Consider the following 26756-nt stretch of genomic DNA (forward strand, 5'->3'; position numbering starts at 1 on the left):
TCATTTTTACTACAGCATATTCCAAACGTCAAATTGCAGGAGCAGCTACCCACAACAGGTAAGCAGGCGCGATAATATCTTCCTGGCATACATGTATATTTATCAAATATGTATGGTCTTCCTTAAATTATGTTTAAAGTTTGATGAATTGAGGTCCTTATATTATTTTATGCAGACAGCGAGCCAAATCAGGGCTGATATCAGTGCGGGAGATAGCAGTGATGTTGTCTGCATTGCTTTTTTATTGAATGTCAGTAATACTTTTTTCTACTAAAGTAGGTGAAAATAATAATTTTCACCTACTTTGGTAAAAAAAAAAAGTGATAATTTATAGGCCCCATATACCACTTTCACACCGCTGTACCCTTTCACATTTGATTGGGGTGTGAAAACCGGAACCGGCGAATAGCTTGTTATGTACGCGGCTATGTGCCTGGAGGGTAAAAGCTGGAACCTGTGAATGAAATGTTCCCACCTTGGCAAGGTGCTTGGGGGGTAAAGCCGGAACCGACGGATGAGATGTTCTGGCCACGACGAGGTGCTTTTGGGAGTGAAAGCCAGAACCGACGCATGAGATGTTCTGGCCTGCGACGAGATGCTTTTGGGAATGAAAGCTGGAACCGACGCAGAAAATGTTCCGGCTGCGGCGTGATGGTTGGGGGGTGAAAGCCAAAAACGGAGCATGAGATGTTTCGGCCGCTGTGACGTACTTATTTTCTACAAAAGTAATTGAAAATGATCAATTTCACCTACTTTGGTAGAAATGAAGTGATAATATATAGTCCCCATAAACCACTTTCACACCACTGTACCCTATCACACTTGATTGGGATGTGAAAACTGGATCCGGCAAATAACTTGTCCATATGCAGCTATGTGTCTGGAGGGTGAAAGCTGGAACCTGTGAATGAAATGTCACCGCCTTGGCAAGGTGCTTTTGTGGGTGAAACCTGGAACCGGCACAAGAAATGTTCCGGCGTGATGGTTGGGCAGTGAAAGCCAGAACCGGCGCATGAGATGTACCGACTGCTGCAAGGTACTTATTTTCTACAAAAGTAGGTGAAAATTGTTATTTTCACCTGCTTTGGTAAAAGAAAAGTGATACTTTTTAGACCCCATATACCACTTTCACACCGCTGTACCCTTTCACATTCGATTGGGGTGTGAAAACCGGAATCTGGGAATAACTTGTACGCAGCTATGTGCCTGGAGGGTAAAATCTGGAACCTGTGATGAAATGTTCCTGACTTAGCAAGGCGCTTGGGGGTTAAGCCAGAACCGTCGGATGAGATGTTCTGGCCGTGACGAGGTGCTTTTGGAAGTGAAAGCTGGAACCGACGCATGAGATGTTCTGGCCGCGACGGTATGCTTTTGGGAGTGAAAGCTGGAACCGACGCATGAGATGTTCTGGCACGCGACGAGGTGCTTTTGGGAGTGAAAGCCGGAACCGACGCAAGGAATGTTCCGGTCGCGGCGTGTGAGTTACTTATTTTCTACAAAAGTAGGTAAAAATTGTTATTTCCACCTACTTTGGTGAAAAAAATGTGATCATTTATAGGCCCCATATACCACTTTCACACCGCTGTACCCTTTCACATTAGATTAAGGTGTGAAAGCCGGAAACCGACGCATGAGATGTTTTGGCCGTGACGAGGATCTTTTGGGAGTGAAAGCCGGAACCGACGCATGAGATGTTCTGGCCTGCGACGAGGTGCTTTTGGGAGTGAAAGCCGGAACCGGTGCAGGAAATGTTATAACACTTGATTGGTGTGTGAAAACTGGATCTGGCGAATAACTTGTCCATATGCAGCTATGTGCCTGGAGGGTAAAAGCTGGAACCTGTGAATGAAATGTTCCCACCTTGGCAAGGTGCTTGGGAGGGGTTGAAGCCTGAACCGACGTATGAGATATTCTGGCTGCGACGAGGTGCTTTTGGGGGTGAAAGTTGGAACCGGCGCAATAAATGTTCTGGCTGCGGCGTGGTGTTTGGGGGTGAAAGCCGGAAGCGGCTCATGAAATGTTCCGGACGCGTTGAGGTGCTTTGGAGAGGTGCCAGATCCGGAGCATGAGATTGTCATGCTTTTGCGATGGGCTTGAAGGCGGGTGAAAGCCTAAACTGGCGCATGAGATGTTCCAGGCACTGTGAGGTGCTTTGGGGGGTGATAGTCCCTGACAGCTCCTCAAGACTGGCTGCTGCAGAGCACATACCCGGGGACCTGCTCAGTTTGTAAAACTGAGTAACGGGTCCACAGTTAAGGGTCTAATATGTGCTGTAGCATGTATTTGCAATCACTGGGGCAGGAACTGATAAGGATGACTTGTGTTGTCTGTATAGTACTGCATTTATGTGTGTTACGATGTAAGACACATTATTAATAAATATGCATGTATGTCATGAACATATTATCGCGCCTCCTTCTTCTTTTTTTTCAGGTAGACCTTCTCCACGAATGAATTGTGATGTCAACTACTTACCCAGCTACGTCTCTGGACTACTGTGACATCATTTTTACTACAGCATATTCCAAACGTCAAATTGCAGGAGCAGCTACCCACAACAGGTAAGCAGGCGCGATAATATCTTCCTGGCATACATGTATATTTATCAAATATGTATGGTCTTCCTTAAATTATGTTTAAAGTTTGATGAATTGAGGTCCTTATATTATTTTATGCAGACAGCGAGCCAAATCAGGGCTGATATCAGTGCGGGAGATAGCAGTGATATTGTCTGCATTGCTTTTTTATTGAATGTCAGTAATACTTTTTTCTACTAAAGTAGGTGAAAATAATAATTTTCACCTACTTTGGTAAAAAAAAAAAGTGATAATTTATAGGCCCCATATACCACTTTCACACCGCTGTACCCTTTCACATTTGATTGGGGTGTGAAAACTGGAACCGGCGAATAGCTTGTTATGTACGCGGCTATGTGCCTGGAGGGTAAAAGCTGGAACCTGTGAATGAAATGTTCCCACCTTGGCAAGGTGCTTGGGGGGTAAAGCCGGAACCGACGGATGAGATGTTCTGGCCACGACGAGGTGCTTTTGGGAGTGAAAGCCAGAACCGACGCATGAGATGTTCTGGCCTGCGACGAGATGCTTTTGGGAATGAAAGCTGGAACCGACGCAGAAAATGTTCCGGCTGCGGCGTGATGGTTGGGGGGTGAAAGCCAAAAACGGAGCATGAGATGTTTCGGCCGCTGTGACGTACTTATTTTCTACAAAAGTAAGTGAAAATGATAAATTTCACCTACTTTGGTAGAAATGAAGTGATAATATATAGTCCCCATAAACCACTTTCACACCACTGTACCCTATCACACTTGATTGGGATGTGAAAACTGGATCCGGCAAATAACTTGTCCATATGCAGCTATGTGCCTGGAGGGTGAAAGCTGGAACCTGTGAATGAAATGTCACCGCCTTGGCAAGGTGCTTTTGTGGGTCAAACCTGGAACCGGCACAAGAAATGTTCCGGCGTGATGGTTGGGCAGTGAAAGCCGAAACCGGCGCATGAGATGTACCGACTGCTGCAAGGTACTTATTTTCTACAAAAGTAGGTGAAAATTGTTATTTTCACCTCCTTTGGTAAAAAAAAGTGATAATTTTTAGACCCCATATACCACTTTCACACCGCTGTACCATTTCACATTCGATTGGGGTGTGAAAACCGGAATCTGGGAATAACTTGTACGCAGCTATGTGCCTGGAGGGTAAAATCTGGAACCTGTGATGAAATGTTCCTGACTTAGCAAGGTGCTTGGGGGTTGAAGCCGGAACCGACGGATGAGATGTTCTGGCCGTGACAAGGTGCTTTTGGAAGTGAAAGCTGGAACCAACGCATGAGATGTTCTGGCCGCGACGGGATGCTTTTGGGAGTGAAAGCCAGAACCGACGCATGAGATGTTCTGGACGCGACGGGATGCTTTTGGGAGTGAAAGCCGGAAACCGACGCATAAGATGTTCTGGCCTGCGACGAGATGCTTTTGGGAATGAAAGCTGGAACTGACGCAGAAAATGTTCCGGCTGCGGCGTGATGGTTGGGGGGTGAAAGCCAAAAACGGAGCATGAGATGTTTCGGCCGCTGTGTGGTACTTATTTTCTACAAAAGTAAGTGAAAATGATAAATTTCACCTACTTTGGTAGAAATGAAGTGATAATATATAGTCCCCATAAACCACTTTCACACCACTGTACCCTATCACACTTGATTGGGATGTGAAAACTGGATCCGGCAAATAACTTGTCTATATGCAGCTATGTGCCTGGAGGGTGAAAGCTGGAACCTGTGAATGAAATGGTACTGCCTTGGCAAGGTGCTTTTGTGGGTGAAACCTGGAACCGGGGAAAGGAATGTTCCAGTAGCGGCGTGGTGGTTTGGCGGTGAAAGCCGAAACCGGCGCATGAGATGTACCGGCTGCTGTGAGGTACTTATTTTCTACAAAAGTAGGTGAAAATTGTTATTTCCACCTTCTTTGGTAAAAAAAATGTGATCATTTCTAGGCCCCATATTTTACTTTCACACCGCTGTACCCTTTCACATTCGATTGGGGTGTGAAAATCGGAACCTGGGAATAATTTGTTCCGTACACGGCTATGTGCCTGGAGGGTAAAAGCTGGAACCTGTGAATGAAATGTTCCCGACTTGGCAAGGTGCTTGGGGGGTTAAGCCAGAACCGACGGATGAGATGTTCTGGCCACGACGAGGTGCTTTTAGGAGTGAAAGCCAGAACCGACGCATGAGATGTTCTGGACGCGACGGGATGCTTTTGGGAGTGAAAGCCGGAACCGACGCAGAAAATGTTCCGGCCACGGCGTAATGGTTGAGGGGTGAAAGCCAAAAACGGAGCATGAGATGTTCCGGCCGCTGTGACGTTCTTATTTTCTACAAAAGTAAGTGAAAATGATCATTTTCACCTACATTGGCAGAAATGAAGTGATAATACATAGGCCCCATATATCACTTTCACACCATTGTACCCTATCACACTTGATTGGGATGTGGAAACTGGATCTGGCGAATAACTTGTCCATACAGTATGCAGCTATGTGCCTGGAGGGTGAAAGCTGGAACCTGTGAATGAAATGTCACCGCCTTGGCAAGGTGCTTTTGTGGGTGAAACCTGGAACCGGCACAAGAAATGTTCCGGCGTGATGGTTGGGCAGTGAAAGCCAGAACCGGCGCATGAGATGTACCGACTGCTGCAAGGTACTTATTTTCTACAAAAGTAGGTGAAAATTGTTATTTTCACCTGCTTTGGTAAAAGAAAAGTGATAATTTTTAGACCCCATATACCACTTTCACACCGCTGTACCCTTTCACATTCGATTGGGGTGTGAAAACCGGAATCTGGGAATAACTTGTACGCAGCTATGTGCCTGGAGGGTAAAATCTGGAACCTGTGATGAAATGTTCCTGACTTAGCAAGGTGCTTGGGGGTTGAAGCCGGAACCGACGGATGAGATGTTCTGGCCGCGACGAGGTGCTTTTGGAAGTGAAAGCTGGAACCGACGCATGAGATGTTCTGGCCGCGACGGTATGCTTTTGGGAGTGAAAGCCGGAACCGACGCATGAGATGTTCTGGCACGCAACGAGGTGCTTTTGGGAGTGAAAGCTGGAACCGACGCAAGGAATGTTCCGGTCGCGGCGTGTGAGTTACTTATTTTCTTCAAAAGTAGGTGAAAATTGTTATTTCCACCTACTTTGGTAAAAAAAATTTGATCATTTATAGGCCCCATATACCACTTTCACACCGCTGTACCCTTTCACATTAGATTGGGGTGTGAAAGCGGGAAACCGACGCATGAGATGTTTTGGCCGTGACGAGGATCTTTTGGGAGTGAAAGCCGGAACCGACGCATGAGATGTTCTGGCCCGTGACGAGGTGCTTTTGGGAGTGAAAACCGGAACCGGTGCAGGAAATGTTATAACACTTGATTGGGGTGTGAAAAATGGATCTGGCGAATAACTTGTCCATATGCAGCTATGTGCCTGGAGGGTAAAAGCTGGAACCTGTGAATGAAATGTTCCCACCTTGGCAAGGTGCTTGGGAGGGGTTGAAGCCTGAACCGACGTATGAGATATTCTGGCTGCGACGAGGTGCTTTTGGGGGTGAAAGTTGGAACCGGCGCAATAAATGTTCTGGCCGCGGCGTGGTGTTTGGGGGTGAAAGCCGGAAGCAGCGCATGAAATGTTCCGGACGCGTTGAGGTGCTTTGGAGAGGTGCCAGATCCGGAGCATGAGATTGTCATGCTTTTGCGATGGGCTTGAAGGCGGGTGAAAGCCTAAACTGGCGCATGAGATGTTCCAGGCACTGTGAGGTGCTTTGGGGGGTGATAGTCCCTGACAGCTCCTCAAGACTGGCTGCTGCAGAGCACATACCCGGGACCTGCTCAGTTTGTAAAACTGAGTAACGGGTCCACAGTTAAGGGTCTAATATGTGCTGTAGCATGTATTTGCAATCACTGGGGCAGGAACTGATAAGGATGACTTGTGTTGTCTGTATAGTACTGCATTTATGTGTGTTACGATGTGAGACACATTATTAATAAATATGCATGTATGTCATGAACATATTATCGCGCCTCCTTCTTCTTTTTTTCAGGTAGACCTTCTCCACGAATGAATTGTGATGTCAACTACTTACCCAGCTACGTCTCTGGACTACTGTGACATCATTTTTACTACAGCATATTCCAAACGTCAAATTGCAGGAGCAGCTACCCACAACAGGTAAGCAGGCGCAATAATATCTTCCTGGCATACATGTATATTTATCAAATATGTATGGTCTTCCTTAAATTATGTTTAAAGTTTGATGAATTGAGGTCCTTATATTATTTTATGCAGACAGCGAGCCAAATCAGGGCTGATATCAGTGCGGGAGATAGCAGTGATATTGTCTGCATTGCTTTTTTATTGAATGTCAGTAATACTTTTTTCTACTAAAGTAGGTGAAAATAATAATTTTCACCTACTTTGGTAAAAAAAAAAAGTGATCATTTATAGGCCCCATATACCACTTTCACACCGCTGTACCCTTTCACATTTGATTGGGGTGTGAAAACCGGAACCGGCGAATAGCTTGTTATGTACGCGGCTATGTGCCTGGAGGGTAAAAGCTGGAACCTGTGAATGAAATGTTCCCACCTTGGCAAGGTGCTTGGGGGGTAAAGCCGGAACCGACGGATGAGATGTTCTGGCCACGACGAGGTGCTTTTGGGAGTGAAAGCCAGAACCGACGCATGAGATGTTCTGGCCTGCGACGAGATGCTTTTGGGAATGAAAGCTGGAACCGACGCAGAAAATGTTCCAGCTGCGGCGTGATGGTTGGGGGGTGAAAGCCAAAAACGGAGCATGAGATGTTTCGGCCGCTGTGACGTACTTATTTTCTACAAAAGTAAGTGAAAATGATCAATTTCACCTACTTTGGTAGAAATGAAGTGATAATATATATAGTCCCCATAAACCACTTTCACACCACTGTACCCTATCACACTTGATTGGGATGTGAAAACTGGATCCGGCAAATAACTTGTCCATATGCAGCTACAGTATGTGCCTGGAGGGTGAAAGCTGGAACCTGTGAATGAAATGGTACTGCCTTGGCAAGGTGCTTTTGTGGGTGAAACCTGGAACCGGTGAAAGGAATGTTCCAGTAGCGGCGTGGTGGTTTGGCGGTGAAAGCCGAAACCGGCGCATGAGATGTACCGGCTGCTGTGAGGTACTTATTTTCTACAAAAGTAGGTAAAAATTGTTATTTCCACCTTCTTTGGTAAAAAAAATGTGATCATTTATAGGCCCCATATATTACTTTCACACCGCTGTACCCTTTCACATTCGATTGGGGTGTGAAAATCGGAACCTATGAATAATTTGTTCCGTACACGGCTATGTGCCTGGAGGGTAAAAGCTGGAACCTGTGAATGAAATGTTCCCGACTTGGCAAGGTGCTTGGGGGGTTAAGCCAGAACCGACGGATGAGATGTTCTGGCCACGACGAGGTGCTTTTTGGAGTGAAAGCCAGAACCGACGCATGAGATGTTCTGGACGCGACGGGATGCTTTTGGGCGTGAAAGCCGGCACCGACGCAGAAAATGTTCCGGCCACGGCGTAATGGTCGAGGGGTGAAAGCCAAAAATGGAGCATGAGATGTTCCGGCCGCTGTGACGTTCTTATTTTCTACAAAAGTAAATGAAAATTATAATTTTCACCTACATTGGCAGAAATGAAGTGATAATATATAGGCCCCATATATCACTTTCACACCATTGTACCCTATCACACTTGATTGGGATGTGGAAACTGGATCCGGGGAATAACTTGTCCATACAGTATGCAGCTATGTGCCTGGAGGGTGAAAGCTGGAACCTGTGAATGAAATGTCACCGCCTTGGCAAGGTGCTTGGGGGTAAAGCCGGAACCGACGGATGAGATGTTCTGGCCGCGGCGAGGTGTTTTTGGAACTGAAAGCTGGAACCGACGCATGAGATGTTCTGGACGCGACGGGATGCTTCTGGGAGTGAAAGCCGGAACCGACGCAGAAAATGTTCTGGCCACGGCGTAATGGTTGGGGGATGAAAGCCAAAAAAAGTATGAGATGTTCCAGCCACTGTGAGGTACTTATTTTCTATAACAGTAAGTGAAAATTATCATTTTCACCTACATTGGTAGAAATGAAGTGATAATATATAGGCCCCATATATCACTTTCACACCATTGTACCCTATCACACTTCATTGGGATGTGGAAACTGGATCCGGCGAATAACTTGTCCATATGCAGCTATGTGCCTGGAGGGTGAAAGCTGGAACCTGTGAATGAAATGTCACCGCCTTGGCAAGGTGCTTTTGTGGGTGAAACCTGGAACCGGCACAAGAAATGTTCCGGCGTGATGGTTGGGCAGTGAAAGCCAGAACCGGCGCATGAGATGTACCGACTGCTGCAAGGTACTTTTTTTCTACAAAAGTAGGTGAAAATTGTTATTTTCACCTGCTTTGGTAAAAGAAAAGTGATAATTTTTAGACCCCATATACCACTTTCACACCGCTGTACCCTTTCACATTCGATTGGGGTGTGAAAACCGGAATCTGGGAATAACTTGTACGCAGCTATGTGCCTGGAGGGTAAAATCTGGAACCTGTGATGAAATGTTCCTGACTTAGCAAGGTGCTTGGGGGTTGAAGCCGGAACCGACGGATGAGATGTTCTGGCCGCGACGGTATGCTTTTGGGAGTGAAAGCCGGAACCGACGCATGAGATGTTCTGGCAGGCGACGAGGTGCTTTTGGGAGTGAAAGCCGGAACCGACGCAAGGAATGTTCCGGTAGCGGCGTGTGAGTTACTTATTTTCTACAAAAGTAGGTGAAAATTGTTATTTCCACCTACTTTGGTAAAAAAAAATGTGATCATTTATAGGCCCCATATACCACTTTCACACCGCTGTACCCTTTCACATTAGATTAAGGTGTGAAAGCTGGAAACTGACGCATGAGATGTTCTGGCCTGCGACGAGGTGCTTTTTTTTGAGTGAAAGCCGGAACCGGTGCAGGAAATGTTATAACACTTGATTGGGGTGTGTAAAACTGAGTAACGGGTCCACAGTTAAGAGTCTAATATGTGCTGTAGCATGTATTTGCAATCACTGGGGCAGGAACTGATAAGGATGACTTGTGTTGTCTGTATAGTACTGCATTTATGTGTGTTACGATGTAAGACACATTATTAATAAATATGCATGTATGTCATGAACATATTATCGCGCCTCCTTCTTCTTTTTTTCAGGTAGACCTTCTCCACGAATGAATTGTGATGTCAACTACTTACCCAGCTACGTCTCTGGACTACTGTGACATCATTTTTACTACAGCATATTCCAAACGTCAAATTGCAGGAGCAGCTACCCACAACAGGTAAGCAGGCGCGATAATATCTTCCTGGCATACATGTATATTTATCAAATATGTATGGTCTTCCTTAAATTATGTTTAAAGTTTGATGAATTGAGGTCCTTATATTATTTTATGCAGACAGCGAGCCAAATCAGGGCTGATATCAGTGCGGGAGATAGCAGTGATATTGTCTGCATTGCTTTTTTATTGAATGTCAGTAATACTTTTTTCTACTAAAGTAGGTGAAAATAATAATTTTCACCTACTTTGGTAAAAAAAAAAAGTGATCATTTATAGGCCCCATATACCACTTTCACACCGCTGTACCCTTTCGCATTTGATTGGGGTGTGAAAACCGGAACCGGCGAATAGCTTGTTATGTACGCGGCTATGTGCCTGGAGGGTAAAAGCTGGAACCTGTGAATGAAATGTTCCCACCTTGGCAAGGTGCAAGCCGGAACCGACGGATGAGATGTTCTGGCCACGATGAGGTGCTTTTGGGAGTGAAAGCCAGAACCGACGCATGAGATGTTCTGGCCTGCGACGAGATGCTTTTGGGAATGAAAGCTGGAACCGACGCAGAAAATGTTCCGGCTGCGGCGTGATGGTTGGGGGGGTGAAAGCCAAAAATGGAGCATGAGATGTTTCGGCCGCTGTGACGTACTTATTTTCTACAAAAGTAATTGAAAATGATCAATTTCACCTACTTTGGTAGAAATGAAGTGATAATATATAGTCCCCATAAACCACTTTCACACCACTGTACCCTATCACACTTGATTGGGATGTGAAAACTGGATCCGGCAAATAACTTGTCCATATGCAGCTATGTGCCTGGAGGGTGAAAGCTGGAACCTGTGAATGAAATGGTACTGCCTTGGCCAGGTGCTTTTGTGGGTGAAACCTGGAACCGGTGAAAGGAATGTTCCAGTAGTGGTGGTTTGGCGGTGAAAGCCGAAACCGGCGCATGAGATGTACCGGCTGCTGTGAGGTACTTATTTTCTACAAAAGTAGGTGAAAATTGTTATTTCCACCTTCTTTGGTAAAAAAAATGTGATCATTTATAGGCCCCATATATTACTTTCACACCGCTGTACCCTTTCACATTCGATTGGGGTGTGAAAATCGGAACCTGGGAATAATTTGTTCCGTACACGGCTATGTACCTGGAGGGTAAAAGCTGGAACCTGTGAATGAAATGTTCCCGACTTGGCAAGGTGCTTGGGGGGTTAAGCCAGAACCGTCGGATGAGATGTTCTGGCCACGACGAGGTGCTTTTAGGAGTGAAAGCCAGAACCGACGCATGAGATGTTCTGGACGCAACGGGATGCTTTTGGGAGTGAAAGCCGGAACCGACGCAGAAAATGTTCCGGCCACGGCGTAATGGTTGAGGGGTGAAAGCCAAAAACGGAGCATGAGATGTTCCGGCCGCTGTGACGTTCTTATTTTCTACAAAAGTAAGTGAAAATTATCATTTTCACCTACATTGGCAGAAATGAAGTGATAATATATAGGCCCCATATATCACTTTCACACCATTGTACCCTATCACACTTGATTGGGATGTGGAAACTGGATCCGGCGAATAACTTGTCTATACAGTATGCAGCTATGTGCCTGGAGGGTGAAAGCTGGAACCTGTGAATGAAATGTCACCACCTTGGCAAGGTGCTTGGGGGTAAAGCCGGAACCGACGGATGAGATGTTTTGGCCGCGGCGAGGTGTTTTTGGAACTGAAAGCTGGAACCGACGCATGAGATGTTCTGGACGCGACGGGATGCTTCTGGGAGTGAAAGCCGGAACCGACGCAGAAAATGTTCTGGCCACGGCGTAATGGTTGGGGGATGAAAGCCAAAAACAGTATGAGATGTTCCAGCCACTGTGAGGTACTTATTTTCTATAAAAGTAAGTGAAAATTATCATTTTCACCTACATTGGTAGAAATGAAGTGATAATATATAGGCCCCATATATCACTTTCACACCATTGTACCCTATCACACTTGATTGGGATGTGGAAACTGGATCCGGCGAATAACTTGTCCATATGCAGCTATGTGCCTGGAGGGTGAAAGCTGGAACCTGTGAATGAAATGTTACCGCCTTGGCAAGGTGCTTTTGTGGGTGAAACCTGGAACCGGCACAAGAAATGTTCTGGCGTGATGGTTGTGCAGTGAAAGCCAGAACCAGCGCATGAGATGTACCGACTGCTGCAAGGTACTTATTTTCTACAAAAGTAGGTGAAAATTGTTATTTTCACCTGCTTTGGTAAAAGAAAAGTGGTAATTTTTAGACCCCATATACCACTTTCACACCGCTGTACCCTTTCACATTCGATTGGGGTGTGAAAACCGGAATCTGGGAATAACTTGTACGCAGCTATGTGCCTGGAGGGTAAAATCTGGAACCTGTGATGAAATGTTCCTGACTTAGCAAGGTGCTTGGGGGTTGAAGCCGGAACCGACGGATGAGATGTTCTGGCCGTGACGAGGTGCTTTTGGAAGTGAAAGCTGGAACCGACGCATGAGATGTTCTGGCCGCGACGGGATGCTTTTGGGAGTGAAAGCCGGAACCGATGCATGAGATGTTCTGGCACGCGACGAGGTGCTTTTGGGAGTGAAAGCCGGAACCGACGCAAGGAATGTTCCGGTCGCGGCGTGTGTGTTACTTATTTTCTACAAAAGTAGGTGAAAATTGTTATTTCCACCTACTTTGGTAAAAAAAATGTGATCATTTATAGGCCTCATATACCACTTTCACACCGCTGTACCCTTTCACATTAGATTAAGGTGTGAAAGCCGGAAACCGACGCATGAGATGTTTTGGCCGTGACGAGGATCTTTTGGGAGTGAAAGCCGGAACCGACGCATGAGATGTTCTGGCCTGCGACGAGGTGCTTTTGGGAGTGAAAGCCGGAACCGGTGCAGGAAATGTTATAACACTTGATTGGGGTGTGAAAACTGGATCTGGCGAATAACTTGTCCATATGCAGCTATGTGCCTGGAGGGTAAAAGCTGGAACCTGTGAATGAAATGTTCCTACCTTGGCAAGGTGCTTGGGAGGGGTTGAAGCCTAAACCGACGTATGAGATATTCTGGCTGCGACGAGGTGCTTTTGGGGGTGAAAGTTGGAACCGGCGCAATAAATGTTCTGGCCGCGGCGTGGTGTTTGGGGGTGAAAGCCGGAAGCGGCGCATGAAATGTTCCGGACGCGTTGAGGTGCTTTGGAGAGGTGCCAGATCCGGAGCATGAGATTGTCATGCTTTTGCGATGGGCTTGAAGGCGGGTGAAAGCCTAAACTGGCGCATGAGATGTTCCAGGCACTGTGAGGTGCTTTGGGGGGTGATAGTCCCTGACAGCTCCTCAAGACTGGCTGCTGCAGAGCACATACCCGGGGACCTGCTCAGTTTGTAAAACTGAGTAACGGGTCCACAGTTAAGGGTCTAATATGTGCTGTAGCATGTATTTGCAATCACTGGGGCAGGAACTGATAAGGATGACTTGTGTTGTCTGTATAGTACTGCATTTATATGTGTTACGATGTAAGACACATTATTAATAAATATGCATGTATGTCATGAACATATTATCGCGCCTCCTTCTTCTTTTTTTCAGGTAGACCATCTCCACGAATGAATTGTGATGTCAACTACTTACCCAGCTACGTCTCTGGACTACTGTGACATCATTTTTACTACAGCATATTCCAAACGTCAAATTGCAGGAGCAGCTACCCACAACAGGTAAGCAGGCGCAATAATATCTTCCTGGCATACATGTATATTTATCAAATATGTATGGTCTTCCTTAAATTATGTTTAAAGTTTGATGAATTGAGGTCCTTATATTATTTTATGCAGACAGCGAGCCAAATCAGGGCTGATATCAGTGCGGGAGATAGCAGTGATATTGTCTGCATTGCTTTTTTATTGAATGTCAGTAATACTTTTTTCTACTAAAGTAGGTGAAAATAATAATTTTCACCTACTTTGGTAAAAAAAAAAAGTGATCATTTATAGGCCCCATATACCACTTTCACACCGCTGTACCCTTTCACATTTGATTGGGGTGTGAAAACCGGAACCGGCGAATAGCTTGTTATGTACGCGGCTATGTGCCTGGAGGGTAAAAGCTGGAACCTGTGAATGAAATGTTCCCACCTTGGCAAGGTGCTTGGGGGGTAAAGCCGGAATCGACGGATGAGATGTTCTGGCCACGACGAGGTGCTTTTGGGAGTGAAAGCCAGAACCGACGCATGAGATGTTCTGGCCTGCGACGAGATGCTTTTGGGAATGAAAGCTGGAACCGACGCAGAAAATGTTCCAGCTGCGGCGTGATGGTTGGGGGGTGAAAGCCAAAAACGGAGCATGAGATGTTTCGGCCGCTGTGACGTACTTATTTTCTACAAAAGTAAGTGAAAATGATCAATTTCACCTACTTTGGTAGAAATGAAGTGATAATATATATAGTCCCCATAAACCACTTTCACACCACTGTACCCTATCACACTTGATTGGGATGTGAAAACTGGATCCGGCAAATAACTTGTCCATATGCAGCTACAGTATGTGCCTGGAGGGTGAAAGCTGGAACCTGTGAATGAAATGGTACTGCCTTGGCAAGGTGCTTTTGTGGGTGAAACCTGGAACCGGTGAAAGGAATGTTCCAGTAGCGGCGTGGTGGTTTGGCGGTGAAAGCCGAAACCGGCGCATGAGATGTACCGGCTGCTGTGAGGTACTTATTTTCTACAAAAGTAGGTGAAAATTGTTATTTCCACCTTCTTTGGTAAAAAAAATGTGATCATTTATAGGCCCCATATATTACTTTCACACCGCTGTACCCTTTCACATTCGATTGGGGTGTGAAAATCGGAACCTATGAATAATTTGTTCCGTACACGGCTATGTGCCTGGAGGGTAAAAGCTGGAACCTGTGAATGAAATGTTCCCGACTTGGCAAGGTGCTTGGGGGGTTAAGCCAGAACCGACGGATGAGATGTTCTGGCCACGACGAGGTGCTTTTTGGAGTGAAAGCCAGAACCGACGCATGAGATGTTCTGGACGCGACGGGATGCTTTTGGGCGTGAAAGCCGGCACCGACGCAGAAAATGTTCCGGCCACGGCGTAATGGTCGAGGGGTGAAAGCCAAAAATGGAGCATGAGATGTTCCGGCCGCTGTGACGTTCTTATTTTCTACAAAAGTAAATGAAAATTATAATTTTCACCTACATTGGCAGAAATGAAGTGATAATATATAGGCCCCATATATCACTTTCACACCATTGTACCCTATCACACTTGATTGGGATGTGGAAACTGGATCCGGGGAATAACTTGTCCATACAGTATGCAGCTATGTGCCTGGAGGGTGAAAGCTGGAACCTGTGAATGAAATGTCACCGCCTTGGCAAGGTGCTTGGGGGTAAAGCCGGAACCGACGGATGAGATGTTCTGGCCGCGGCGAGGTGTTTTTGGAACTGAAAGCTGGAACCGACGCATGAGATGTTCTGGACGCGACGGGATGCTTCTGGGAGTGAAAGCCGGAACCGACGCAGAAAATGTTCTGGCCACGGCGTAATGGTTGGGGGATGAAAGCCAAAAAAAGTATGAGATGTTCCAGCCACTGTGAGGTACTTATTTTCTATAACAGTAAGTGAAAATTATCATTTTCACCTACATTGGTAGAAATGAAGTGATAATATATAGGCCCCATATATCACTTTCACACCATTGTACCCTATCACACTTCATTGGGATGTGGAAACTGGATCCGGCGAATAACTTGTCCATATGCAGCTATGTGGCTGGAGGGTGAAAGCTGGAACCTGTGAATGAAATGTCACCGCCTTGGCAAGGTGCTTTTGTGGGTGAAACCTGGAACCGGCACAAGAAATGTTCCGGCGTGATGGTTGGGCAGTGAAAGCCAGAACCGGTGCATGAGATGTACCGACTGCTGCAAGGTACTTTTTTTCTACAAAAGTAGGTGAAAATTGTTATTTTCACCTGCTTTGGTAAAAGAAAAGTGATAATTTTTAGACCCCATATACCACTTTCACACCGCTGTACCCTTTCACATTCGATTGGGGTGTGAAAACCGGAATCTGGGAATAACTTGTACGCAGCTATGTGCCTGGAGGGTAAAATCTGGAACCTGTGATGAAATGTTCCTGACTTAGCAAGGTGCTTGGGGGTTGAAGCCGGAACCGACGGATGAGATGTTCTGGCCGCGACGGTATGCTTTTGGGAGTGAAAGCCGGAACCGACGCATGAGATGTTCTGGCAGGCGAAGAGGTGCTTTTGGGAGTGAAAGCCGGAACCGACGCAAGGAATGTTCCGGTAGCGGCGTGTGAGTTACTTATTTTCTACAAAAGTAGGTGAAAATTGTTATTTCCACCTACTTTGGTAAAAAAAATGTGATCATTTATAGGCCCCATATACCACTTTCACACCGCTGTACCCTTTCACATTAGATTAAGGTGTGAAAGCTGGAAACTGACGCATGAGATGTTCTGGCCTGCGACGAGGTGCTTTTTTTTGAGTGAAAGCCGGAACCGGTGCAGGAAATGTTATAACACTTGATTGGGGTGTGTAAAACTGAGTAACGGGTCCACAGTTAAGGGTCTAATATGTGCTGTAGCATGTATTTGCAATCACTGGGGCAGGAACTGATAAGGATGACTTGTGTTGTCTGTATAGTACTGCATTTATGTGTGTTACGATGTAAGACACATTATTAATAAATATGCATGTATGTCATGAACATATTATCGCGCCTCCTTCTTCTTTTTTTCAGGTAGACCTTCTCCACGAATGAATTGTGATGTCAACTACTTACCCAGCTACGTCTCTGGACTACTGTGACATCATTTTTACTACAGCATATTCCAAACGTCAAATTGCAGGAGCAGCTACCCACAACAGGTAAGCAGGCGCGATAATATCTTCCTGGCATACATGTATATTTATCAAATATGTATGGTCTTCCTTAAATTATGTTTAAAGTTTGATGAATTGAGGTCCTTATATTATTTTATGCAGACAGCGAGCCAAATCAGGGCTGATATCAGTGCGGGAGATAGCAGTGATATTGTCTGCATTGCTTTTTTATTGAATGTCAGTAATACTTTTTTCTACTAAAGTAGGTGAAAATAATAATTTTCACCTACTTTGGTAAAAAAAAAAAGTGATCATTTATAGGCCCCATATACCACTTTCACACCGCTGTACCCTTTCACATTTGATTGGGGTGTGAAAACCGGAACCGGCGAATAGCTTGTTATGTACGCGGCTATGTGCCTGGAGGGTAAAAGCTGGAACCTGTGAATGAAATGTTCCCACCTTGGCAAGGTGCTTGGGGGGTAAAGCCGGAACCGACGGATGAGATGTTCTGGCCACGACGAGGTGCTTTTGGGAGTGAAAGCCAGAACCGACGCATGAGATGTTCTGGCCTGCGACGAGATGCTTTTGGGAATGAAAGCTGGAACCGACGCAGAAAATGTTCCGGCTGCGGCGTGATGGTTGGGGGGGTGAAAGCCAAAAACGGAGCATGAGATGTTTCGGCCGCTGTGACGTACTTATTTTCTACAAAAGTAATTGAAAATGATCAATTTCACCTACTTTGGTAGAAATGAAGTGATAATATATAGTCCCCATAAACCTGGTAACTGCTAAGGCTAAAGGCCATTACTCACTACTTATTCTTCTAGATCTATCTGCTGCATTTGACACTGTGGATCACACTCTTTTGACACTTTTGACACTGTGGATCACACTCTTCTTGTAGAAATACTACACTCCCTAGGTCTTAATGATACAGCCCTTTCCTGGTTCACATCTTACCTATCTGATCGCTCTTTCAGCGTTCGCTTCTCTGACTCTACTTCCTCTTCACTACCTCTGTCAGTCGGAGTTCCGCAAGGCTCAGTCTTAGGTCCTCTGCTGTTCTCCATCTATACTTCCTCTCTTGGCAAACTAATAAGCTCTTTCGGATTTCAGTATCACTTATATGCGGATGATACTCAAATCTATCTATCAACCCCAGACTTGTCACCAGTGGTTTTGGGCCGAGTTTCAGAATGTCTCTCTGCCATCTCATCTTGGATGTCTTCCCGCCAACTCAAACTCAATATTTAAAAAACAGAATTACTTATATTCTCGCCAACTAAGAACAGTTACCATCCTGATATCTCCATCACTGTTGACAACTCGACCATCTACCCTACCCCACAAGCTCGTTGCTTAGGGGTCATCCTCGACTCTGACCTGTCCTTTCTTCCCCACATTCAATCTGTCTCCAAATCATGTTACATGCATCTAAAGAACATATCCAAAATACGACCGTATCTCACACAAGACACTACTAAATCTCTTATACATGCACTCATTATATCCCGCATTGATTATTGCAATAGTCTCCTGACTGGTCTTCCCAAGAACAGACTCTCACCACTACAATCCATTTTAAATGCTGCTGCTAGGCTGATCTTCCTTGCAAGACGCTCATCATCTGCTGATCCGCTCTGCCAGTCCCTCCATTGGTTACCTGTATCTTACCGTATTCAATACAAAACACTTCTACTAACTTATAAAGCTATTAACCATACTGCACCAGCATATATCTCTCTACTTATCACAAAATATCTCCCATCTCGACCACTCCGCTCTGCACAAGATCTGCGTCTCTCTTCTGCACGGATCACCAGCTCCCATTCACTATTACAGGACTTTCATCGGGCTGCTCCCATCCTATGGAATGCCCTTCCACGCACAATAAGACTCTCCAATAGCCTCCAAACATTCAAGCGTTCCCTGAAAACTCACCTCTTCAGGCAAGCCTATAATGTTTAAGTTCTACATGCATAACCCTCTGAGGCACTTATGTATTATATAGCTACCCTTCTGGACTTGTAACTTGGTGGGACTGCTATGGTATTACTGGTGCCTGTCCTTGTGTTTCCCCCTATATCCCTATAGATTGTAAGCTTGCAGCAGGGCCCTCCTACCTCCAAGTCTGTATGTTGTTACCCAGTTTGTTTTATCACTGTCTACTATTGTAAAGCGCAACGGAATCTGCTGCGCTATATAAGAACCTGTAAATAAATAAATAAAATAAATAAACCACTTTCACACCACTGTACCCTATCACACTTGATTGGGATGTGAAAACTGGATCCGGCAAATAACTTGTCCATATGCAGCTATGTGCCTGGAGGGTGAAAGCTGGAACCTGTGAATGAAATGGTACTGCCTTGGCAAGGTGCTTTTGTGGGTGAAACCTGGAACCGGTGAAAGGAATGTTCCAGTAGTGGTGGTTTGGCGGTGAAAGCCGAAACCGGCGCATGAGATGTACCGGCTGCTGTGAGGTACTTATTTTCTACAAAAGTAGGTGAAAATTGTTATTTCCACCTTCTTTGGTAAAAAAAATGTGATCATTTATAGGCCCCATATATTACTTTCACACCGCTGTACCCTTTCACATTCGATTGGGGTGTGAAAATCGGAACCTGGGAATAATTTGTTCCGTACACGGCTATGTACCTGGAGGGTAAAAGCTGGAACCTGTGAATGAAATGTTCCCGACTTGGCAAGGTGCTTGGGGGGTTAAGCCAGAACCGTCGGATGAGATGTTCTGGCCACGACGAGGTGCTTTTAGGAGTGAAAGCCAGAACCGACGCATGAGATGTTCTGGACGCAACGGGATGCTTTTGGGAGTGAAAGCCGGAACCGACGCAGAAAATGTTCCGGCCACGGCGTAATGGTTGAGGGGTGAAAGCCAAAAACGGAGCATGAGATGTTCCGGCCGCTGTGACGTTCTTATTTTCTACAAAAGTAAGTGAAAATTATCATTTTCACCTACATTGGCAGAAATGAAGTGATAATATATAGGCCCCATATATCACTTTCACACCATTGTACCCTATCACACTTGATTGGGATGTGGAAACTGGATCCGGCGAAAAACTTGTCCATCCAGTATGCAGCTATGTGCCTGGAGGGTGAAAGCTGGAACCTGTGAATGAAATGTCACCACCTTGGCAAGGTGCTTGGGGGTAAAGCCGTAACCGACAGATGAAATGTTTTGGCCGCGGCGAGGTGTTTTTGGAACTGAAAGCTGGAACCGACGCATGAGATGTTCTGGACGCGACGGGATGCTTCTGGGAGTGAAAGCCGGAACCGACGCAGAAAATGTTCTGGCCACGGCGTAATGGTTGGGGGATGAAAGCCAAAAACAGTATGAGATGTTCCAGCCACTGTGAGGTACTTATTTTCTATAAAAGTAAGTGAAAATTATCATTTTCACCTACATTGGTAGAAATGAAGTGATAATATATAGGCCCCATATATCACTTTCACACCATTGTACCCTATCACACTTGATTGGGATGTGGAAACTGGATCCGGCGAATAACTTGTCCATATGCAGCTATGTGCCTGGAGGGTGAAAGCTGGAACCTGTGAATGAAATGTTACCGCCTTGGCAAGGTGCTTTTGTGGGTGAAACCTGGAACCGGCACAAGAAATGTTCTGGCGTGATGGTTGTGCAGTGAAAGCCAGAACCAGCGCATGAGATGTACCGACTGCTGCAAGGTACTTATTTTCTACAAAAGTAGGTGAAAATTGTTATTTTCACCTGCTTTGGTAAAAGAAAAGTGGTAATTTTTAGACCCCATATACCACTTTCACACCGCTGTACCCTTTCACATTCGATTGGGGTGTGAAAACCGGAATCTGGGAATAACTTGTACACAGCTATGTGCCTGGAGGGTAAAATCTGGAACCTGTGATGAAATGTTCCTGACTTAGCAAGGTGCTTGGGGGTTGAAGCCGGAACCGACGGATGAGATGTTCTGGCCGTGACGAGGTGCTTTTGGAAGTGAAAGCTGGAACCGACGCATGAGATGTTCTGGCCGCGACGGGATGCTTTTGGGAGTGAAAGCCGGAACCGATGCATGAGATGTTCTGGCACGCGACGAGGTGCTTTTGGGAGTGAAAGCCGGAACCGACGCAAGGAATGTTCCGGTCGCGGCGTGTGTGTTACTTATTTTCTACAAAAGTAGGTGAAAATTGTTATTTCCACCTACTTTGGTAAAAAAAATGTGATCATTTATAGGCCCCATATACCACTTTCACACCGCTGTACCCTTTCACATTAGATTAAGGTGTGAAAGCCGGAAACCGACGCATGAGATGTTTTGGCCGTGACGAGGATCTTTTGGGAGTGAAAGCCGGAACCGACGCATGAGATGTTCTGGCCTGCGACGAGGTGCTTTTGGGAGTGAAAGCCGGAACCGGTGCAGGAAATGTTATAACACTTGATTGGGGTGTGAAAACTGGATCTGGCGAATAACTTGTCCATATGCAGCTATGTGCCTGGAGGGTAAAAGCTGGAACCTGTGAATGAAATGTTCCTACCTTGGCAAGGTGCTTGGGAGGGGTTGAAGCCTAAACCGACGTATGAGATATTCTGGCTGCGACGAGGTGCTTTTGGGGGTGAAAGTTGGAACCGGCGCAATAAATGTTCTGGCCGCGGCGTGGTGTTTGGGGGTGAAAGCCGGAAGCGGCGCATGAAATGTTCCGGACGCGTTGAGGTGCTTTGGAGAGGTGCCAGATCCGGAGCATGAGATTGTCATGCTTTTGCGATGGGCTTGAAGGCGGGTGAAAGCCTAAACTGGCGCATGAGATGTTCCAGGCACTGTGAGGTGCTTTGGGGGGTGATAGTCCCTGACAGCTCCTCAAGACTGGCTGCTGCAGAGCACATACCCGGGGACCTGCTCAGTTTGTAAAACTGAGTAACGGGTCCACAGTTAAGGGTCTAATATGTCCTGTAGCATGTATTTGCAATCACTGGGGCAGGAACTGATAAGGATGACTTGTGTTGTCTGTATAGTACTGCATTTATATGTGTTACGATGTAAGACACATTATTAATAAATATGCATGTATGTCATGAACATATTATCGCGCCTCCTTCTTCTTTTTTTCAGGTAGACCATCTCCACGAATGAATTGTGATGTCAACTACTTACCCAGCTACGTCTCTGGACTACTGTGACATCATTTTTACTACAGCGTATTCCAAACGTCAAATTGCAGGAGCAGCTACCCACAACAGGTAAGCAGGCGCGATAATATCTTCCTGGCATACATGTATATTTATCAAATATGTATGGTCTTCCTTAAATTATGTTTAAAGTTTGATGAATAGAGGTCCTTATATTATTTTATGCAGACAGCGAGCCAAATCAGGGCTGATATCAGTGCGGGAGATAGCAGTGATATTGTCTGCATTGCTTTTTTATTGAATGTCAGTAATACTTTTTTCTACTAAAGTAGGTGAAAATAATAATTTTCACCTACTTTGGTAAAAAAAAAAAGTGATAATTTATAGGCCCCATATACCACTTTCACACCGCTGTACCCTTTCACATTTGATTGGGGTGTGAAAACCGGAACCGGCGAATAGCTTGTTATGTACGCGGCTATGTGCCTGGAGGGTAAAAGCTGGAACCTGTGAATGAAATGTTCCCACCTTGGCAAGGTGCTTGGGGGGTAAAGCCGGAACCGACGGATGAGATGTTCTGGCCTGCGACGAGATGCTTTTGGGAATGAAAGCTGGAACCGACGCAGAAAATGTTCCGGCTGCGGCGTGATGGTTTGGGGGTGAAAGCCAAAAACGGAGCATGAGATGTTTCGGCCGCTGTGACGTACTTATTTTCTACAAAAGTAAGTGAAAATGATCAATTTCACCTACTTTGGTAGAAATGAAGTGATAATATATAGTCCCCATAAACCACTTTCACACCACTGTACCCTATCACACTTGATTGGGATGTGAAAACTGGATCCGGCAAATAACTTGTCCATATGCAGCTATGTGCCTGGAGGGTGAAAGCTGGAACCTGTGAATGAAATGGTACTGCCTTGGCAAGGTGCTTTTGTGGGTGAAACCTGGAACCGGTGAAACGAATGTTCCAGTAGCGGCGTGGTGGTTTGGCGGTGAAAGCCAAAACCGGCGCATGAGATGTACCGGCTGCTGTGAGGTACTTATTTTCTACAAAAGTAGGTGAAAATTGTTATTTCCACCTTCTTTGGTAAAAAAAATGTGATCATTTATAGGCCCCATATATTACTTTCACACCGCTGTACCCTTTCACATTCGATTGGGGTGTGAAAATCGGAACCTGGGAATAATTTGTTCCGTACACGGCTATGTGCCTGGAGGGTAAAAGCTGGAACCTGTGAATGAAATGTCACCGCCTTGGCAAGGTGCTTGGGGGGTTAAGCCAGAACCGACGGATGAGATGTTCTGGCCACGACGAGGTGCTTTTAGGAGTGAAAGCCAGAACCGACGCATGAGATGTTCTGGACGCGACGGGATGCTTCTGGGAGTGAAAGCCGGAACCGACGCAGAAAATGTTCTGGCCACGGCGTAATGGTTGAGGGGTGAAAGCCAAAAACGGAGCATGAGATGTTCCGGCCGCTGTGACGTTCTTATTTTCTACAAAAGTAAGTGAAAATGATCATTTTCACCTACATTGGCAGAAATGAAGTGATAATATATAGGCCCCATATATCACTTTCACACCATTGTACCCTATCACACTTGATTGGGATGTGGAAACTGGATCCGGCGAATAACTTGTCCATACAGTATGCAGCTATGTGCCTGGAGGGTGAAAGCTGGAACCTGTGAATGAAATGTCACCGCCTTGGCAAGGTGCTTGGTGGTAAAACCGGAACCGACGGATGAGATGTTCTGGCCGCGGCGAGGTGTTTTTGGAACTGAAAGCTGGAACCGACGCATGAGATGTTCTGGACGCGACGGGATGCTTCTGGGAGTGAAAGCCGGAACCGCCGCAGAAAATGTTCTGGCCACGGCGTAATGGTTGGGGGATGAAAGCCAAAAACAGTATGAGATGTTCCAGCCACTGTGAGGTACTTATTTTCTATAAAAGTAAGTGAAAATGATCATTTTCACCTACATTGGTAGAAATGAAGTGATAATATATAGGCCCCATATATCACTTTCACACCATAGTACCCTATCACACTTGATTGGGATGTGGAAACTGGATCCGGCGAATAACTTGTCCATATGCAGCTATGTGCCTGGAGGGTGAAAGCTGGAACCTGTGAATGAAATGTCACCGCCTTGGCAAGGTGCTTTTGTGGGTGAAACCTGGAACCGGCACAAGAAATGTTCCGGCGTGATGGTTGGGCAGTGAAAGCCAGAACCGGCGCATGAGATGTACCGACTGCTGCAAGGTACTTATTTTCTACAAAAGTAGGTGAAAATTGTTATTTTCACCTGCTTTGGTAAAAGAAAAGTGATAATTTTTAGACCCCATATACCACTTTCACACCGCTGTACCCTTTCACATTCGATTGGGGTGTGAAAACCGGAATCTGGGAATAACTTGTACGCAGCTATTTGCCTGGAGGGTAAAATCTGGAACCTGTGATGAAATGTTCCTGACTTAGCAAGGTGCTTGGGGGTTGAAGCCGGAACCGACGGATGAGATGTTCTGGCTGTGACGAGGTGCTTTTGGAAGTGAAAGGTGGAACCAACGCATGAGATGTTCTGGACGCGACGGGATGCTTTTGGGAGTGAAAGCCGGAACCGACGCATAAGATGTTCTGGCCTGCGACGAGATGCTTTTGGGAATGAAAGCTGGAACCGACGCAGAAAATGTTCCGGCTGCGGCGTGATGGTTGGGGGGTGAAAGCCAAAAACGGAGCATGAGATGTTTCGGCCGCTGTGTGGTACTTATTTTCTACAAAAGTAATTGAAAATGATAAATTTCACCTACTTTGGTAGAAATGAAGTGATAATATATAGTCCCCATAAACCACTTTCACACCACTGTACCCTATCACACTTGATTGGGATGTGAAAACTGGATCCGGCAAATAATTTGTCCATATGCAGCTATTTGCCTGGAGGGTGAAAGCTGGAACCTGTGAATGAAATGGTACTGCCTTGGCAAGGTGCTTTTGTGGGTGAAACCTGGAACCGGTGAAAGGAATGTTCCAGTAGCGGCGTGGTGGTTTGGCGGTGAAAGCCAAAACCGGCGCATGAGATGTACCGGCTGCTGTGAGGTACTTATTTTCTACAAAAGTAGGTGAAAATTGTTATTTCCACCTTCTTTGGTAAAAAAAATGTGATCATTTATAGGCCCCATATATTACTTTCACACCGCTGTACCCTTTCACATTCGATTGGGGTGTAAAAATTGGAACCTGGGAATAATTTGTTCCGTACACGGCTATGTGCCTGGAGGGTAAAAGCTGGAACCTGTGAATGAAATGTTCCCGACTTGGCAAGGTGCTTGGGGGGTTAAGCCAGAACCGACGGATGAGATGTTCTGGCCACGACGAGGTGCTTTTAGGAGTGAAAGCCAGAATCGACGCATGAGATGTTCTGGACGCGACGGGATGCTTTTGGGAGTGAAAGCCGGAACCGACGCAGAAAATGTTCCGGCCACGGCGTAATGGTTGAGGGGTGAAAGCCAAAAACGGAGCATGAGATGTTCCGGCCGCTGTGACGTTCTTATTTTCTACAAAAGTAAGTGAAAATTATCATTTTCACCTACATTGGCAGAAATGAAGTGATAATATATAGGCCCCATATATCACTTTCACACCATTGTACCCTATCACACTTGATTGGGATGTGGAAACTGGATCCGGCGAATAACTTGTCCATACAGTATGCAGCTATGTGCCTGGAGGGTGAAAGCTGGAACCTGTGAATGAAATGTCACCGCCTTGGCAAGGTGCTTGGTGGTAAAACCGGAACCGACGGATGAGATGTTCTGGCCGCGGCGAGGTGTTTTTGGAACTGAAAGCTGGAACCGACGCATGAGATGTTCTGGACGCGACGGGATGCTTCTGGGAGTGAAAGCCGGAACCGCCGCAGAAAATGTTCTGTCCACGGCGTAATGGTTGGGGGATGAAAGCCAAAAACAGTATGAGATGGTCCAGCCACTGTGAGGTACTTATTTTCTATAAAAGTAAGTGAAAATGATCATTTTCACCTACATTGGTAGAAATGAAGTGATAATATATAGGCCCCATATATCACTTTCACACCATAGTACCCTATCACACTTGATTGGGATGTGGAAACTGGATCCAGCGAATAACTTGTCCATATGCAGCTATGTGCCTGGAGGGTGAAAGCTGGAACCTGTGAATGAAATGTCACCGCCTTGGCAAGGTGCTTTTGTGGGTGAAACCTGGAACCGGCACAAGAAATGTTCCGGCGTGATGGTTGGGCAGTGAAAGCCAGAACCGGCGCATGAGATGTACCGACTGCTGCAAGGTACTTATTTTCTACAAAAGTAGGTGAAAATTGTTATTTTCACCTGCTTTGGTAAAAGAAAAGTGATAATTTTTAGACCCCATATACCACTTTCACACCGCTGTACCCTTTCACATTCGATTGGGGTGTGAAAACCGGAATCTGGGAATAACTTGTACGCAGCTATGTGCCTGGAGGGTAAAATCTGGAACCTGTGATGAAATGTTCCTGACTTAGCAAGGTGCTTGGGGGTTGAAGCCGGAACCGACGGATGAGATGTTCTGGCCGTGACGAGGTGCTTTTGGAAGTGAAAGCTGGAACCGACGCATGAGATGTTCTGGCCGCGACGGTATGCTTTTGGGAGTGAAAGCCGAAACCGACGCATGAGATGTTCTGGCACGCGACGAGGTGCTTTTGGGAGTGAAAGCCGGAACCGACGCAAGGAATGTTCCGGTCGCGGCGTGTGAGTTACTTATTTTCTACAAAAGTAGGTGAAAATTGTTATTTCTACCTACTTTGGTAAAAAAAATGTGATCATTTATAGGTCCCATATACCACTTTCAC

General features: G+C 45.8%; 1 long non-coding RNA gene across 2 annotated transcripts in view; it reads left to right on the forward strand.

The window, feature by feature from the left end:
• Nucleotides 1-2596: 2596 nt before the first annotated feature.
• Nucleotides 2597-26756, forward strand: part of LOC146056828 (uncharacterized) — a 29739-nt gene continuing 5579 nt past the window's right edge. The window contains exons 1-3 of one of the 2 annotated variants that reach the window (XR_014469431.1): nucleotides 2597-9913; nucleotides 13506-16810; nucleotides 21874-22001. This is a non-coding gene — a long non-coding RNA (uncharacterized LOC146056828). Of the gene's footprint in view, nucleotides 9914-13505; nucleotides 16811-21873; nucleotides 25867-26756 lie in introns of those variants that run through there. The other variant, XR_014469430.1, reaches the window with a different exon arrangement.

The sequence above is a fragment of the Crinia signifera genome, unplaced genomic scaffold (assembly GCF_055691185.1).
Source record: "Crinia signifera unplaced genomic scaffold, ASM5569118v1 HAP2_SCAFFOLD_94, whole genome shotgun sequence".
Classification (NCBI taxonomy): domain Eukaryota; kingdom Metazoa; phylum Chordata; class Amphibia; order Anura; family Myobatrachidae; genus Crinia; species Crinia signifera.